General features: G+C 44.0%; 1 long non-coding RNA gene across 1 annotated transcript in view; it reads left to right on the forward strand.

Annotated features, from left to right (window-relative positions):
• The window catches only part of LOC148595596 (uncharacterized), a 29,392-nt gene extending 17,894 nt beyond the window's left edge, over window positions 1-11,498 (forward strand). Inside the window, exon 2 of the long non-coding RNA XR_015913118.1 lies at window positions 11,403-11,498. This is a non-coding gene — a long non-coding RNA (uncharacterized LOC148595596). The remainder of the gene's footprint in view (window positions 1-11,402) is intronic.
• The last annotated feature ends 5,845 nt before the right edge of the window (window positions 11,499-17,343 follow it).

The following is a 17,343-nucleotide window of genomic DNA, read 5'->3' on the forward strand; positions in this document are numbered from 1 at the left end:
AGTAGAGAATTTCCTGTACTGACATCTGAAACCTGCTTTGTAAATGTTGCATTTGAATAAATCATACTGTTTGTGAACTCGACTACTTGTTTGGGGGGAGGCGATCGGACCTACAGTTGACGGACTGTTCGTGAATCCAATACTGCCAGAGTTGAGCGTATAGTTGATCACACTATTTGGGAGCTTGATTCGCTCCTAGGAAGGCGATTGGACCTATGGTCCACAGACTGTTCGTGAATCCGATACTGATTTGATATCTCCTTCCCCCCCGCCCACCACTACCACTACGATGTTCAAACTGCAGCATTTCACATATGTGTAGTTACATGGTCAAGTGCTTCTTCTCCACACAGGCAAAAAATAAAATAAAATAAAATAAAATAAAATAAAATAAAATAAAATAAAATAAAATAAAATAAAATGTGACAGCATCTTGGAGTACCTCTGGATTACATAGATGTGTTTGTGCTTTGAAAATTGTACAGGCTGCTCTTTGGTTGATGAACACCAAAAGAAGAAAATAATCGGGTTTGCTCAAGGTTTCAAAGAGCTTTCAGAGACACTGCTATTCAAGCTGGTCATTAAAGGTAAGGTTGAAGACTTCTATGTCCAGAATGCAAATTGCAAAAGTGTATTTCTTGAAGCAAAAGTAGAGAGACACATTGCATAAATAGTAAAATAGACACTCATTATGGATTGATCTGCATCTTTCTAAATCGAGATATCTGAATATAACCGAAAGTATGGTTAAGACCCTTTCAGGTCAGCCATGCAGGACATGGGTTGGCTCAGAGGTTCACTCACTATTTCATCCTTTTATTTATTTATTTATTTATTTACTGGCCTGGAGGAAGAAGTGCCCATAGGACTTGACCACTTGAGCACAACATATGGGAGTACATCTTGAAAAAAAGTCTAGAGGAAAAGGTGTTGTTGATGGGTGTGGTGATCAAAGACACCATCTTCTGCTGTGCTTGAGAAAAACAGATTTTGTATTAAAAAATAAAGTGTTGCCTACAGGAAGGGTGACCTGCATCAGCAGGTTCGCCTAAAGTAAGAAAACTGCTTTATCCTTAGTATTGGTTAGCTGCTTGGATCAAAAAGAAACAAGGCATTTAGCTGAAGTCTATTATATGTAGATGCTTCTACTGTTAAGCAAACTTGTAGTATCCTAAAGATGTGCCCAGTTAGTTTGACAAAATGCAGTTTCTGTAGTTGTGTTAGCTGCTATTCATTTGACCTAACAATAATCACTATTATTTTATCTCTGTGATCCCTTTTCTTTTTCTTTTTTTTTTCTTTTTCTTTGGTTAAAATTTCTCCCTTATTCCCTTTCCAGTCTAGAAAACCCCATCATTCTGAAGACATTTTTGGCTTCATGAGGCTCTTCTCACGTTGCCCAGACTAAAGTCCCTTAAGATTATGTGCTATTTCTCCTATACCTTTGCTTGGCAGTGGTCAACTGCAAGGGTTCCTTTGCATGTTTTATGTGTTAGAAAGCAAAACGATTTGCTTCAGAGCTGTTCGAGGGAAAAGAAAACATTATTTCTGAGAGAATGACATACCTCACCTTTTTTGCCCACTCAGTTTTTCACAAGTAATTAGTAAGAAGTAGTGGTTTTAATGTTACCATTAAGGAAATTCTCACATTAACATTACACACCATTCGGAGGAAGCAGAGGAGGTCCACAGTAAGCTGAGCGGGCACGTAGAATCAAAGCACTGTTCATAAGAGATTGACAATAATGCTTTGAGGATGCTTTACTGCAATCAAAATATTATACTGTATCTGCTCTTTTAATGAAAGGCCTAGTTCTCCTTTTTTTTAAAGGAGACATGAGGATGGCGGCCATTGTGAGGCAACGAGTGGCCCATTGTGAGGCGGCCCATAGTGAGGTGGCCCACTGCGAAGCGCCCCATTGTGAGGCAACGAGCGGCCCATTGTGAGAAAGCCTATTGTGAGGCAACCAGTGGCTCACTTTGAGGCAGGCCATTGTGAGGCGGCCCATTGTGAGGCAATGACAGGCCCATTGTGAGGCGACCCATTGTGAGGCAACGAGCGACCTATTGTGAGGCCGCCCATTGTGAAGTGGCCCATTGTAAGGCAACGAGAGGCCCGTTGTGAGGCGGCCCTTTGTGAGGCAGCCCATTTTTAGGTGGTCCACTGTGACGCAACCAGCGGCCCATTGTGAGGCGGCCCATTGTGAGGCAGCCCATTGTGAGGCAATGAAAGGCCCATTGTGAGGCAGCCCATTGTGAGGCAGCCCCTTGTGTAGTGGCCGGTTGTAAGGCAATGAGCGGCCCATTGTGAGGCGGCCCATTCTAAGGCGGGCCATTGTGACGCAACCAGCGGCCCATTGTGAGGCGGTCCATTGTGAGGCAAGGAGAGGCCCATTGTGAGGCGGCCCATTGTAAGGTGGCCCATTGTGAGGCAACCAGCGGCCCATTGTGAGGCGGTCCATTCTGAGGCAGCCCATTGTGAGGCGGCCCATTGTGAGGCGATCCATTGTGAGGTGGACAGGTGGGCAATGAGCTGCCCACTGTGAAGCAGCTCTTTGTGAGGCAGCCCTTAGTGAGGCAACGAGAGGCCCATTGTGAGGCGGCCCATTGTGAGGTGACCCATTGTGTGGTGGCCGGTTGTGAGGCAACGAGCGGCCCGTTGTGAGGCAGTCCATTGTGAGGCGGCCTGTTGTGAGGCAACGAGAGGCCCATTGTGAGGCGGCCCATTGTGAGGCGGCCCATTGTGAGGCAACGAGCAGCCCGTTGTGAGGCGGCCCATTGTGAGGCGGCCCATTGTGAGGCAACCAGAAGCTCATTGTGAGGCGACCCATTGTGAGGTAACGAGCTGCCTATTGTGAGGCCGCCCATTGTGAAGTGGCCCATTGTAAGGCAACGAGAGACCCATTGTGAGGCGGCCCTTTGTGAGGCAGCCCATTTTTAGGTGGTCCACTGTGACGCAACCAGCGGCCCGTTGTGAGGTGACCCATTGTGAGGCAGCCCATTGTGAAGCAACGAGCGGCCCATTGTGAGGCGGCCCATTGTGAGGTGGCCAGTTGTGAGGCAACGAGCTGCCCATTGTGAGGCAGCCCGTTGTGAGGTGGCCCATTGTGTGGTGGCCGGTTGTGAGGCAACGAGAGGCCCTTTGTGAGGCAGCCCACTGTGAGGCGGCCTGTTGTGAGGCAACGAGAGGCCCATTGTGAGGCGGTCTATTGTGAGGCGGCCCATTGTGACGCAACCAGCGGCCCATTGTGAGGCGGCCCATTGTGAGGCAATGAGTGGCCCATTGTGAGGCAGCCCATTGTGAGGCGGCCCATTGTGAGGCTGTCCATTGTGAGGCGGCCCATTTTGACGCAACCAGCGGCCCATTGTGAGGCAGCCCATTGTGAGGCGGCCTGTTGTGAAGGAACGAGAGGCCCATTGTGAGGCGGTCTATTGTGAGGTGACCCATTGTGACGCAACCAGCGGCCCATTGTGAGGCGGCCCATTGTTAGGCGGCCCGTTGTGAGGTAACCAGCAGCCTATTGTGAGGCGGCCCATTGTGAGGCAACAAGTGGCCCACTGTGGGGCGGCCCATTGTGAGGCAACCAGCGGGTTATTGTGAGGTGGCCCATTGTGAGGAGGCCCATTATGAGGCGACGAGCAGCCCGTTGTGAGGCAGCCCATTGTGAGGCGGCCCATTGTGAGGCAACCAGAGGCTCATTGTGAGGCGACCCATTGTGAGGTAACGAGCTGCCTATTGTGAGGCCGCCCATTGTGAAGTGGCCCATTGTAAGGCAACGAGAGACCCATTGTGAGGCGGCCCTTTGTGAGGCAGCCCATTTTTAGGTGGTCCACTGTGACGCAACCAGCGGCCCGTTGTGAGGTGACCCATTGTGAGGCAGCCCATTGTGAAGCAACGAGTGGCCCATTGTGAGGCGGCCCATTGTGAGGTGGCCAGTTGTGAGGCAACGAGCTGCCCATTGTGAGGCAGCCCGTTGTGAGGTGGCCCATTGTGTGGTGGCCGGTTGTGAGGCAACGAGAGGCCCATTGTGAGGCGGTCTATTGTGAGGCGGCCCATTGTGACGCAACCAGCGGCCCATTGTGAGGCGGCCCATTGTTAGGCGGCCTGTTGTGAGGTAACCAGCAGCCTATTGTGAGGCGACCCGTTGTGAGGCAACAAGTGGCCCACTGTGAGGCGGCCCATTGTGAGGCAACCAGCGGGTCACTGTGAGGTGGCCCATTGTGAGGGGGCCCGTTGTGAGGCAATGAGTGCCCCGTTGTGAGGCGGGCCATTGTGAGGGGAGCCCTTGCGAGGTGGCCCATTGTGAGGCGGGCCATTGTGAGGCGGTCCATTGTTAGGCGGCCCATTGTGAGGCAACCAGCCGCCCATTGTGAGGTGGTCCATTGTGAGGGGGCTCGTTGTGAGGCAATGAGCGGCCCATTGTGAGGCGGGCCATTGTGAGGCAATGAGCAGCCCATTGTGAGGGGGCCCATTGTGAGGCAAGGAGAGGCAGTCTATTGTGAGGTGGCCCTTTGTGAGGCGGGCCCTTGTGTGGTGGCCCATTGTGAGGCCTGATATTTCGGACTGTGCATATTTTGCTGTGGAAATAATGTTCTGCTTGGATTCATAGCCTGAGGCATCCTAAATAATGCAGTAAGCTGCTACCTCAAAGTCAGAGGGAAAAGAAGAGGGAGAGGAGAAAATACATACAGCTCATGGCTGGCTCCGTGTCTGAAGAGGTGGGCAGGTGGAATTAAAGGGGAGAAGGAAGTTACTCGGATCCCTGGAGGAGAACTGGACTGTCTAAGCTTTTGACAGAAGCCTGTATCAGGCAGTAAAGACGGGCCAAGCTATGAAGCGCTTCCCCAGCTGTAGGAGTAGGTTCTCCGGAGAGACACTGCCTTAGAAGGCAGCCTTTTCTGCAGACTCACAACACAGAAAAAAGTCTCTTTGGTTTCTCCTTCTTTTTGAAGACATTTACTTGCAGGTAAGCAGTCCCTTGAGCTGATCTACAGGAACATCCTCGAGTTCAGGCAGCTGCAGAAACTATGGTGAAATGCTTTGCTTTTGGAGGGGACCTTGGTATGTGCATATGGCTCTTGTCTTCTACTTTTCTAGGAGTTCTTCAAATCCAGCAATCCTCTTCCCTTTCCTATTTCAATATTTTTGACTCTTTGACTTCTTCCCTTGTATCAATTTTTGTCCCCTACAATTACCTGATTTTTCCCAACTTCACTTTCCCACTCATTTCTCATTTTTTATGGACATGGGGAGAGGAGAAAGGATATTTTACTAAGAAATGAGCTGATATCCATCCTTGGCATGCAAAATTTTTTTAGAGAATAACATATTTTTCAACTAAGTCTCTTTTATTTTTCTCTTCCCTTTCTATTTATCAAATAAGAAAAGTCTGAGAGCATCTCTCTCAAACTTTCTAGTAGTGCTCAGGAAAGACTGCAAACAAAGTTCCACGTAAGAAACTTCTATCCAGACCATTCTACACTTTCTAGGCTACCCTAGTAGTCTTCAGCTCCCCATGCCTCCTGTTTCCTTGCTTGATAATCTTCTTGAAGTTCTTCCACTGCAGTTTTTTTTTTTTTTTTTTTTTTTTTAGCATTTCGGGGTGAATATGTGTAGAGAATCAGGATTTTTCCTTGCAAGAGTATAAATCAACACTTAACTCGTTTAACTGTGGCTGATGTGAGAATCTGACAGTTCAAAGACAGTCAGAAAAACTAATGTGAAGTATAGGTAAGTAGCTTTTGTAGCTTTTCCTATTGAGCTATACAATTATGTTATTGCACAGAGAAGCACATCCTCAAACTGCCAAACATATTGTACGCCCTCGGCTTGTCTGTTGATATAGTGAGGTCCTTCTTTTCTACATCTATTCTTTTTCAATGCTCTATCCTTCATAGTTGTCTTATTCCGAAGTAGAAAGAGGAGGAGAGGTTGTCAAACTTTTTTTTTTTTTTTAAAGATACTCAAGATAGCTAGATACAACAAGGTGTTTTATTCTGTAGGCTCACTCAGGCAATATCTGTTGTTCCTCTCTTTGCTTCGCACTTGTACATTGCATGAGTCAGACGAAACAAAGTGCCAAAAGTGCCAAAGTGTCAAAAATCAAGATGCAGAGAATCACCGAGATATGATTTATCCTTGTACATTTATCAGTGTAAAAGAGTTACTGAGGTAGCTTTCAGAAGCAGCAAATTATTATACCTAATATAATGAAGATGTATTTCCATGGAGCATTTGTGACAGCTTTTCATCTTATATGACAAGAATACTTCTGTATTATATCAAAGTAAACTCTTAAACTCATATTGAATAAATTGTTTCTTAATTTACTTAATCTCAAGGTTATAAATTCACATTTTCTTTTGCTTATAATTTTTCCAACAGTTTGATATTTTTCATGCTTTGATTGACCTGTATGCTCTGAAGTAAGTATTTTTACCATTCACAAAAGTTTTTTAGCTTTCTTCTCATTTACTTGGACACTCAAAATAAATTTCTGTCATTGAAACATTTTGGAGGATGTGTATTTTATTTTCTTGCTTGCTTTCATAACCCCAAAATAACTTCAGTTTGAAACTCTGAAACTTGGCATCTTCTTACTTTGGAACCGGATGTAATTTCTTTGAGTGCTCAGAAAGAAAATTATCTCTGAAACAGTAAAACTGTCCACACTATTTCCCACATAATGTGTATTTGCAAAGGAGTCCATTAGTTTGGAGTGGCAGTCCTGAATTCATGGGAAATAACCATGAACAGTCATTTTTGCTATCCTCAATCCTCAGAGAGAGGACTGACTAATGGATTTTGGAAAGGCTGGTGCAGGAAGGGATGGAGTTCTGGGATGTGTCGTCCCACATTTTCTGCATCTCTACCCAGTTTTGTGTAACAAGATGAGACAAGTTACTATGCATGGAAAGTCTGTAGTATCATAGCCCAGAATACAATTATAAACTGAAAGACATTTGGCATGAGGTAGAGGTCAGAGGTGGACTTACGAGACAAGGATCAGAGAGTGATGAGCAGCAGATGGTTTGGGGATTAATTTATGTATTCATATGGCTTTGTGTGAATTATGTCAGATAATTAAGAGATCTGAAAAATACATTTGGTCAGTTTCAATTAAGTTACTGTTGTGTTAAATAGAAAAAAAAATCTGTAAATGGATCACACAACAAAAGCTGCTAGTTTTTGTCCTCTCTTTTCACTCCCCCATTATTTTGATTTTCCTTTTTTATATAGCAAATGTAGGGTTCCTTTTTTTTTTTCCTTTGGTGAAATCATAGTTGTACACAATTGTGGATAAGCAAAATGGATAATGTAGCGAAACAGATTGAAATAGCTCCTGAACTGTAAGTCGAGCCATCCATGTGTGGATAAATTATGATATGTTCTGGTTTGTTGATTAATTTCACCATAATGTCCATGCTAAACTTGGTGCCAACTTCAGCTCTATGGTGATGGGGGACATTAGCCATGGGAGAGGAAAGGAGAAAGACGTCTTCTCTCAAGGAAGGACGTGATTCCACAAAGCAGTTTAGCAGGAAAAAGAAAGGACAAATGGAGCAAAGACACAGAAGAGAAGGGACAGAAACAGAAATGACCTAAAGGCAAGCTGTCTCTCTTAATAAGTGATACTGATCGTGCAAAGCACTGGGAAACACCTGCAGTTGTGAATGCATAAATGTATTGCTACCGTTCATTCTCTGTCACCTTTGTGTTTGTCCTCTACAACTTCTATTCATGCGGCTTTCACATTTTCCTCTACAAACTTTGTGACATCATGAAACTTCATCAGAGATAAGATGGTCTTGATCTTTCACCTGTCAAGGAAGCTCCTTTCACTTCTCATCAGAGGTGAGTGTTTCTGGCTCATCTTCTTCCTTGGTGGGCTTTGGTACCCAGACAGCAGCTGTTGCTTCAGCCAGCTTTATCTCTTGGAGCTCTGATCCATAAGCATCCAGAACCTCCTTCCAAGCCCTGACTGACTTGAAAAGCAATAAAGCTAATTCAGAGATATAGAGCACATGCTCCCTGTCCTTTCTGCCCATGCAATGCATCCTAATTAACTTGAAAGGAAAGCTTTGCAAACAATTGCCAGCCAGTATGAAAATGGGAATGGAAAAATAAACTTTTCTTTGATCCTTTCTTCTTCTGCAAGAAAAACCTTGGCAGCTAGTTCCTTCCTGTGCAAGGACTTCAGACCCACTCTCCCCTTGTCAGACTTCCTCCCATTACTTAGAATGCCACCCAACATCAGGTGTGAAAGTATGTTAAAATGAGGGTTTTTTTCAGGCTTCTGTTAATGCTCATTCACTGAGTGGGTGATTTTGCAGTCTGGTGGCCAGGGCATTCTCCCAGGAGGTAGAACCTGGGCCTGTTCCCTGCCCCAGTCGATGTGTAGTCATTCATAGAGAATGAAAAGCATCAAGAGCAAAAACTCGCATTCTAGTCTAGTCTACCAGCTGATGACTACAGCAATTCCTCATTTTTTGCATGATATGGATTCAGACTGTGAAGGTAGAGAAAATACCACAGCCCTGGCCTGCCCCATCTTAAGTGAGTTCTCTTGTTCTTCAATAGGTCTGTGATGATCTAGTCAAGACTCTTGAAAGCTTATTTTTAAAATTATTCTCAGCACAACCCCAAATTAATTTCCTAATTAATGTGATTTTTGTGTCTCTTTTCTTTTGTTCGGTTTTAGATATAAGCTTTATTATTAATATTTTAGCACTGTGAATGCTCTCATTATGTTCATTATTGCAAAGCAGAGGGCTGTGTATACCAAATCAAAAAAAATCGGTTCCTCTTGTCTATTAGGCTGGTGTACAGAGAATTATAAATATCTTCATATTCTGTCAGGTCTTGAGTAATTTATTTCTCAGCAACATTTATTTTGTGCAAAATGAGTGGGTCTTTGTTCCTTCTTGTCTCCTCCGCCTTGGTTATTAGTGTGCCCTTGACTAACCAGCCTTTCGCAGGGAAGAGTGGTTTGTCTAAATAATGTGTTTATTTTACCATTTGCAAATACAGCTACCCGAGGTAATTCACCCTGAAATGAGAAAGGAGGGAAACTTCTCGAAGGTGAGAGCTTCCAGAGTTTCTTTGCTTGCTTTTCTGGAGGATAGCAAAGCCCCAAATTCAGCAAAACACATATGCCCATGTTGGAAATCAACTGGTTTGGAACTTACGCACAAACTAATGTCAGCTCCTGTTCAGCAAACCGTATTAGCCCATGCTGAAATTTTAACATCTGTTTACATCTTCAGTTTATTCTGTGCCTATTTAAGATTAAGACAAATTTATCTCTTAGCTTCTTGAACTGCCCTTCTAGTCATTAGATTTGTGTGTTTTATTTGGAGGAATTTGGAGACAAGCTGGGAAATAGGAAACGCATATGTCACGGCTAATCTCGATTTAAAGGAACACTTTGATGCAGTTCCATTTTATGGACTAGTTAAACTAAGGGCAGCAGGGGATCCTGCTGGAACCATGGGAAAGGATAAAATCTTGGCCAATGGACAAAACAAAACACAGAAGGGGAAATGGATTTTTGCCTAATATGGAGAAAGGGGAAACACTGATTATTCCCCCTCTAAAGCCTATTGTTGTTACCTGTCCCTAATAATGATTGAACCTTGTGAGATACAAGTGAGCTACATGCATTAAACCTGCGCTCATCCAGAACCCTCTGGAGCTGCAGGCAAATGAATGGGCCAGTATAAAGGGGCACTAATTCTGACCCATCAAGTTTTGAGGCAACCACAGCATATATCACATTTTTATCTGAAGGCATGGCTTTTGGACTTCAGTTTGAAATGGTATTTAAACCCCCTGACTCAGGAAAGTATTTCACAATCAGCAGTTTCAAAAATAAGTGGGATGATAAGCTACAGTAAAAGTAGTTAAAAATGATTGCCTGGAGTTGTACAACAGCTACCCGAGTGTATTTAATATGTGAAGCTGGGCAAAAAAAACAGTGTTTATGAACATGGAAAATAAGAGCAGTGAAAGAATAAACAAAGTTTTTTTTTTCACTCTCTGCTATAGACTTTTTCCATCCTACTCTGCAGAGAATCACATCTTATTTGACACAACTGCAGCAGCCAAACTGTGGTATGTTTTGCAGAGGGACTACCAGTAGCACACGTCTGGCACACAAATGCTTTATTTGGAATATTCCAGATATCTGATTATGCCTTAGCATTTAGGAGGAACACTTATTATACAGAAACAGAAGTAAGACTGTTCTGCACTGCCTTTAGTTCCTCTCTATCATGACTTATCTATTGAGATGAGGATTAGAAGGATGAGTGGTTTCAGTGAATTTTCCTGGTTCATTGTAGATCCTTGTAATGTTCAACATAAGCTGCTTTCAGTGTAATTACATTGTTATGTAATTGACTGTACTGAAAATGCACTCCAAAGATGCAATGCTGGAAAATACTAATGGGATAGTAACAGCTAAATGTTTAATTCACTGTTTGCAAAAGCATATTTTTGTCTATTGGTTCCTTTTGATGACCCCTGAGCATAAATATTTTGTGTAGCCAGGGCAGGAATACGTTTTGGCCAGTGATTATAGTTCTCATCCAGCTGAATTTATCTATGAATATGCATGTTTTTGAAGGATGATATTAGATAGCTCTGAAACAAACATGGCGACCATGGTGCTACTTCAGAGCCATTTGGGGGAACCCAAGGCCAGAATTAAACTCATCAAAGAGGGGAACCACGTATGCAGAGAACGTGAAAATCTTTGGTGGTACTTAACTTGACAGTCTGCTAGAAAAAAAGGAATAGGTGAGATGTTTTGCAGCTCAACATCAAGCATATAAGACACGTTACGCTTAATTTCCTCGCATGTGTCTCCAAATACACTGAATTGGCTTAAATGAAGGAATTAATGAATTTACTGAAATTATGAAATTATATATGAAATTATGAAATATACCATTTTTATCTCTATATCTCTTTACAGTTAAGACTGACTAACGGCGGATGGCAAGCCCAAGGCCTTGAGCGCCTGCAGGAGGAAAACCGCTAAGCCTTGCTCCAGGCCCACTCCTACAACACCCAGCCCCGCGGTGCCAGTGTCCCAGAGGGACCTCAAGGGTCTTTCTTCATCAAACACCAAGCTAGGGCTGCAGGGGCTGTTTGCAGTGGAAGGTGCAAATTAGAGGGTGCAAATAGGCCAGAAGCTCCCTGGTGGGCAAAGAAGTGTGAGGTGAAACTTGGAGTCTTCTCAAATTGGGAGTCCCATAGGAGGAGAACTGAAAAAAAGAAAAGGTCATTTCCAGCAGGCCTAGAAGAGTGTTTTTTCCCAATTACATGGAATCACAGAACAGTTTAGGTTGGAAAGGACCTCTAGAGATCATCTAGTCCAACCCCTCTGCTCCAGCAGGGACACCTAGAGCACGTGGCACAGGGTGGTGTCCAGGTGGGTTTGGAAGATCTCCAGAGAAGGAGACTCCACAACCTCTCTGGGCAGCCTGTTCCAGGGCTCTGTCACCCTCACAGTAAAGACGTTCTTCCTCACATGGAGGTGGAACTTCCTGGGTTTCAACTTGTACCCATTACCCCTTGTCCTGTCACTGGGCACCACCAAGAAGAGTTTGGCCCCATCCTCTTTATATTCTCCCCTCTGGTATTTGCACACATTGATAAGATGCCCTCTCAGTCTTCCCTTCTCCAGGCTAATTGTTGCATTGGAAATTTTGACAAAATGTTGGAATTTTAGCTATATTAGTAGAAGTAAGCTGCTTGTTCCCATCCCATGTTAATACTGTATTTGGCATTGAAATGATGACATTTTGCACTTGGATTCCTGTGTAAACTAAATCACTTTGCATGACACTGTTGTTTGTATATTTCTACTTAATTTATTTATTGAAGTTAATTGTTTATATCAGTCAATTAGCATAGTGTCCAAACTCCTTTGGATCATGTATACCACGCTGCGAAGTAGAATAGCTTTGCCCACTGAAAGCAGTTGAGATTTATATCTTGTGCTTAGCTGGGAATACCATGGATCAAAAACAAGTTCTAGAGAAACTTTAGGTATTTTTAATACCTATTTTAATAGGTATTTTTATTGAAAAGAAGGTATGCAGACATCTACAGAACCATAATATATTACACAGTGTATATCCTATATAGAGAGCATACATTTAAAAACGAAGACTGAAGGACATTTTCCTGCTTAGGTTCCAGCAAAACCAACAGGTGGGAAACAGCAGGCTATTTAAGGGCTGAGAAATGAACAGAAATACTATTAGACTCTGGCCATATTTCAGTGAGTAAACAATCCAGTCTGAACTCCGTAGTACTATAATACACTGTTCTAAAGGCTAAACATAGTCGGAGGTGAGGAAAATGCTTCCTCTGATGATTTTACAGTCATCTCCCACATTCTAGTGATAAATTTATCTCAAACCTAAGTATGAAGAAGGAAAAAAAAAGCTACACATCACATTTGCGATGTAAGAAAAAGAGGCTGCGATTTATTAGAGTTTGGTTTCGTAGCCGTTTCCTGAAGACGAAGCTCAAATCCCCGCACCTGCTCACAGCGGAGCCGGGGCGCGCCGGGTGCCGGCAGCCGGTTGGCGAGGCCGCGCGGGGAGCGAAGGCCCGAGCGCTGCTGTGGCGACGCGGCGAGACCGCGGGTGACGCGGCGAGACCGCGGGTGACATGGCGAGACCGCGGGTGATGCGGCGAGACTGCGGGTGACGCGGTGAGACCGCGGGTGACATGGCGAGACCGCGGGTGATGCGGCGAGACGGCGGGTGACGCGGCGAGACCGCGGGTGACATGGCGAGACCGCGGGTGATGCGGCGAGACGGCGGGTGACGCGGCGAGACCGCGGGTGACGCGGCGAGACGGCGGGTGACGCGTGGCCGAGGCCAAGCCCCGGAGACGCCCCTGGGGCCCTGGGCCTGTCCGGCCGGGCAGAGACGGAGCTCGGGGTGCGTGGCAGGCGGGTGGCCTCCCGCAGGCCTCGGGCTTTCGTAAAAGCGGCTCTTCCCGGCCCTCCCGCCAGGTGGCCCAGCCATGTGGTTCATTCTGCAGCACCTTCTGCAGGGAGTTTACAGCGCAGGCTGGGCAGGTAGTGCAGGAAACAAGAGCTGAAAAATATGTGTAGCTTTCTCCTTTCTAAAGGGCTTCTGGGCTTCTCTGTGGCTCTGTTCTTTTCTTTTACATTTTTTTTTTTGGACAGTGATTAGTTTTCCTCATTACAGAACAATCCAGATGCTGTTTACACAAATGTGATAACAAACACAAAAATAACTTTGTCTTTGCTAGAACTTGGCATCCTCCTGCCCTGGCTCAGTTTACATGAGATAGGTGGCATTTTTTCCCTGAGTTGATTTCACACGGAGGATTTAAGGGTAAAGGCACAGCACTAAGCAGATTATCACCTTACAATTTGATTGCTAAGTATTTACTACCTACATCTTAAAGCCCCTCTGGAGACGGATGATTACATTTTCCACCCTCTGCGAAAATAAGCCTCCTCTCTTCTCCAGGATTCCTTTTCTATGGAAGCAGATTTGAATATCTGATTTGCAGAGAGACTTGCTGTGCTTAAATCACTGCCGTATGTTTCCTTTTGTGGTATCAAACAAGGATAGGAAAGTAATCAAACTGTCTATAACACATTGGTTAGCCCTCTTAATTTACAGGGCTGAATGCAGCCAAAAATACCATTTCCAACTAAATTGACCCTTGCCCCAGCACTGTTCTGTGTTGCTTCAGGTGTCATGTGAGCATGTAATAATATTCCCAGGAACTCGAGTTGTCTCTTTATGGTCGATGCTGTAATAAATAAGACAGCATTTTTCAGGTGGATGAATCCTTGTGAGACTGATTTGCAAGGGCACCCTTGATTTTTGTGGAGGCATATGACAACATCCTCCCTGCCATTTGGCTTGTGTTAAAAGAGACGTGTGAGGGAATGAATGGAGCTTCCCAGTGTGACAGCAGCGGAACCCTCTTCTAGGATGTGGCCTTTCCATATTTTCAGATACAAAATCCACCTCTTGTCCCAGTTTGAACCTCTGGACCTCCTGTTACATGAACCTCTTGAGAAGCTGTGCTGGAGAGCTTGCACAAGCTTGTTAGAGCCCTAGTGTTTGGATACCGACATCCAGAAAACCTCATCTTGTTTAGTACTTCCAGCTGAGGGCAGAAAGATTTCCTTCTGGCCTGGAATAACTTCAGGGATAGTAGCCGAACATTCGCAGTCTTATTGCCCAACTGAAACGTGTAAGTAATTGATTAATGCCCCTTTTATGCAGTTTCTTAGCTAACGACTTGAATCTGGGCACACTGCAGACTTCCCTGACCACGCATATGCTTACAGTGGAGACTTCCACCACATGGTTGTGCTTGTAGGATTGAAAAATTTGTATGAAACAGCTCATTTTATTACATGCTTAAGTTGTGGTTTGACAAGATGATTTAAAGAAGTGTCGCACACCATAGCTCACAATTACAGATTGAAAAGCGCTAGACACAGTCACTCTGCTGATTCCGACTGGTTCAGAAGATGTAGGCAGGAGGAATGTCTCGTCCTAGGGTTGCACAGACTGCCTAACTTGCCTCGCTTTATTTTGGATAAGATATGCCTTGTCCTCCAGCACCTGGCATAAAAACAGCATATACGCCATATTTTCCACTCAACATAATGCAGTGCTGCTCACATCTGATATCTTCAGATTTGTACTGCCAGGTGATCCAATAACGCAGATTTTGTATTTGTTACCATGACTAATATAGCTTTTAAAGGAGCATCTAATCCAAAATCAACAAAACTCCCCCTGAAGCCAGTAGACTTTGGATCAAGGAAGGGTCTCATCTGCTTTGCTGCTCTTTCTCCTCCAAATTAGAACAGACTGGAAGACTTAAGTGGTTTTAAAAGAATACTTTATTTCTTAAGACAATAGCTTTAACTTATTCTTCTCCTGAAAAATATTGTAAAACTGCCTTTCCCATACACAGCACATAGTACATTAACCATCGTGAAAAAAACTCTTATAAATATAAAAAAACCCATATTTTAAATTTACACTGATACATCTATAATATTTTTGAAGAATTATAGTTTCTAAAGAAAGAATCAATCAGTGTGGTTATTCATCTGTTCTTGTATTATCCCTGGGAAGAAGGGGGACGGAGCCTGCGACGAGATGTGATACCTGTTATGAGAACAGCCCTTGGCTTGAGGAAGACCTTGGCCTCAGGCAGGCAGCTAATGCCTCTAAGGCTAATGCATGTCAGTGGTATCTGCTTAAGCTACAAAACTGAGACGTAGTTTGGGATTTCAAAGGCTTCAAAGTATGGGAGCGTTTGGATCTGGTTTTAGTTTTCACCTGGCTTAATTACAATGAAATGTTAACTCAATCTGCTATCTTTTTTTTTTCCTGATAGCAAATCTGAATACATTTGTAGTTCTCTTGACAATGATACTGCTCCCAACTCATATCCACGATAAAGCATGTGACTGAAGGAAAAAAAAAAACAACAACAAAAAAACTCTCACTAAGCTGTATCTAAGACCTATTCAGAAGTGTATTTTGATTCTTGAGATACATTTCCCTACATTGTCTGCCCAAAGGTGGGCACCTGCCAGGCCAAGTGAGGTCTGCCTTATCAAGATGTTCACAGAGGCCAGGACGTTTTGTATCTCAGGTGAAACTGCATTACCTCATCTTTCCAAATGCTCCTTCACCTGCTTGAGCTCATGCTCTGGCAACAGGCGCACCACGTGAGACAGGCCAAAGCCCCAAAAATAGAGTGCAGGTTCCTGTGGGAGTCGTTAATGCTGTAAAAACAGTATGCAGATGTCTGCAGCATTTTATATGGGTTCCTGCAGACTCTGCTTCTCTGTGACTTGATGCAGCCCCGCAGCTCCACATCATTAAACTGTAAACCAGACTGGAGATGGATTGACTCTTTTTTTTGCCATTCCTATACTTGCTCATAAAACGAGCTCACAGTATACACTGGGAATCCAATGTACCAGAGCATGAAGTAATAACTAAGAGGAACCATTGCACAGGAGGACTAGTGATATCAGTTAAGCTCCTCTAAGATTCACTTCTTCTCTGCACAGGCTCTCCAGTAGCCTAAAAATATTTGGAGTTTATAATTTGTTGAAGTAGATCTTACTCAGACTGTGGTTTTATTACCTTGCGCATGCTGAGAACACATTTTTGTGGGGACTTGAGAGTAACAGCAAAACAGTGCACTTCTCTTGGGGAGACAAGGCTGCAGCTAATTGACTATTGCCTTTCAGCCATGGTAAAGAAAAAATCCAGTTCTTGGGGGAAGGAGAATTACGCTTACCCTAAAACAGGTAGAACAAGAGAGCAAAGGTAGCAGGTTCAAAAGAGAGTTCTAGTTTGCTCTCTTGACCACAGAGGCATGGAGCCTTAGACCTGAGGGTTGAAAAGTGCAAGGGGAAAAATTAGAACAATTTAGGTTCATGTAGCAGGTGTATGAAGCACAGCGAATAGGAGAATATTGAATGATGATAGTACGGACTGATTAAGCCCAAACTGGTTGCAATATTGAGGCTCATTTACTCCATCTGCCCTCCTTACTTCTATACAAGATGCAAATCCTCCAAGATTTGCATTAGGTCAATAGTATTTTCCATTTTTTCTTGGCTGACTAGAGTTATGGTTCTTATCAAAGATAGACATCAATTTCTTTAGTAATTTAATTAAAAACCAAAAAAATACAAGCTCTGTTTTTAACAAGTTCCCTAGCTGCTTACTTAGTATTGATGAATGAGAAGGGAAACAAAAGAGCAGTAGAGGAGGTAAAAGGTCTCTTAATCTGAGGAACAAGTGAGGAGATGGGAATCTGAAACAGAGCTGGAGCCTGGTGAGAAGAATGAGGACTCAGGATGGGTAGATAGGGAAGGGTGGAGGGACACAACCCAACAGCAAGCACAAGTATGAGGAGTAACAGAGAACAAGGGACAAATCCATCATGCTCAGGGATGAAGAGAAGGTGAGAGGACATCTAGATCCATAGGCGAAGGGAGGGCAGTGGGGGAAGCTGGGGCACACAGACACTCTGGTGCATGATGCAAGGAGACAGCCCTAGGAAAGTGAGTGCCTAACGAAAGCTCTGAGGCTGGAGGAAAACGTTCACGGGTGTTTCATTTAGACATAGTAAAAGCAATTTTAAAAAATTAAGGCATCACTAAATAGTGGAGGAAGAACCAAACTGTGCAGGGCCTAGGTGTAAGGAATAGACAACTCAGAAAAAAAATGAGAAGAAAAATTCTTCAGATTTAATAAATAAATTTTGTATTGTAGGCGAGTACTGACAAA

Source organism: Tinamus guttatus, unplaced genomic scaffold (assembly GCF_059628265.1).
Source record: "Tinamus guttatus ecotype Peru unplaced genomic scaffold, ASM5962826v1 Tinamus_guttatus_pri_ptg000083l, whole genome shotgun sequence".
NCBI lineage: Eukaryota > Metazoa > Chordata > Aves > Tinamiformes > Tinamidae > Tinamus > Tinamus guttatus.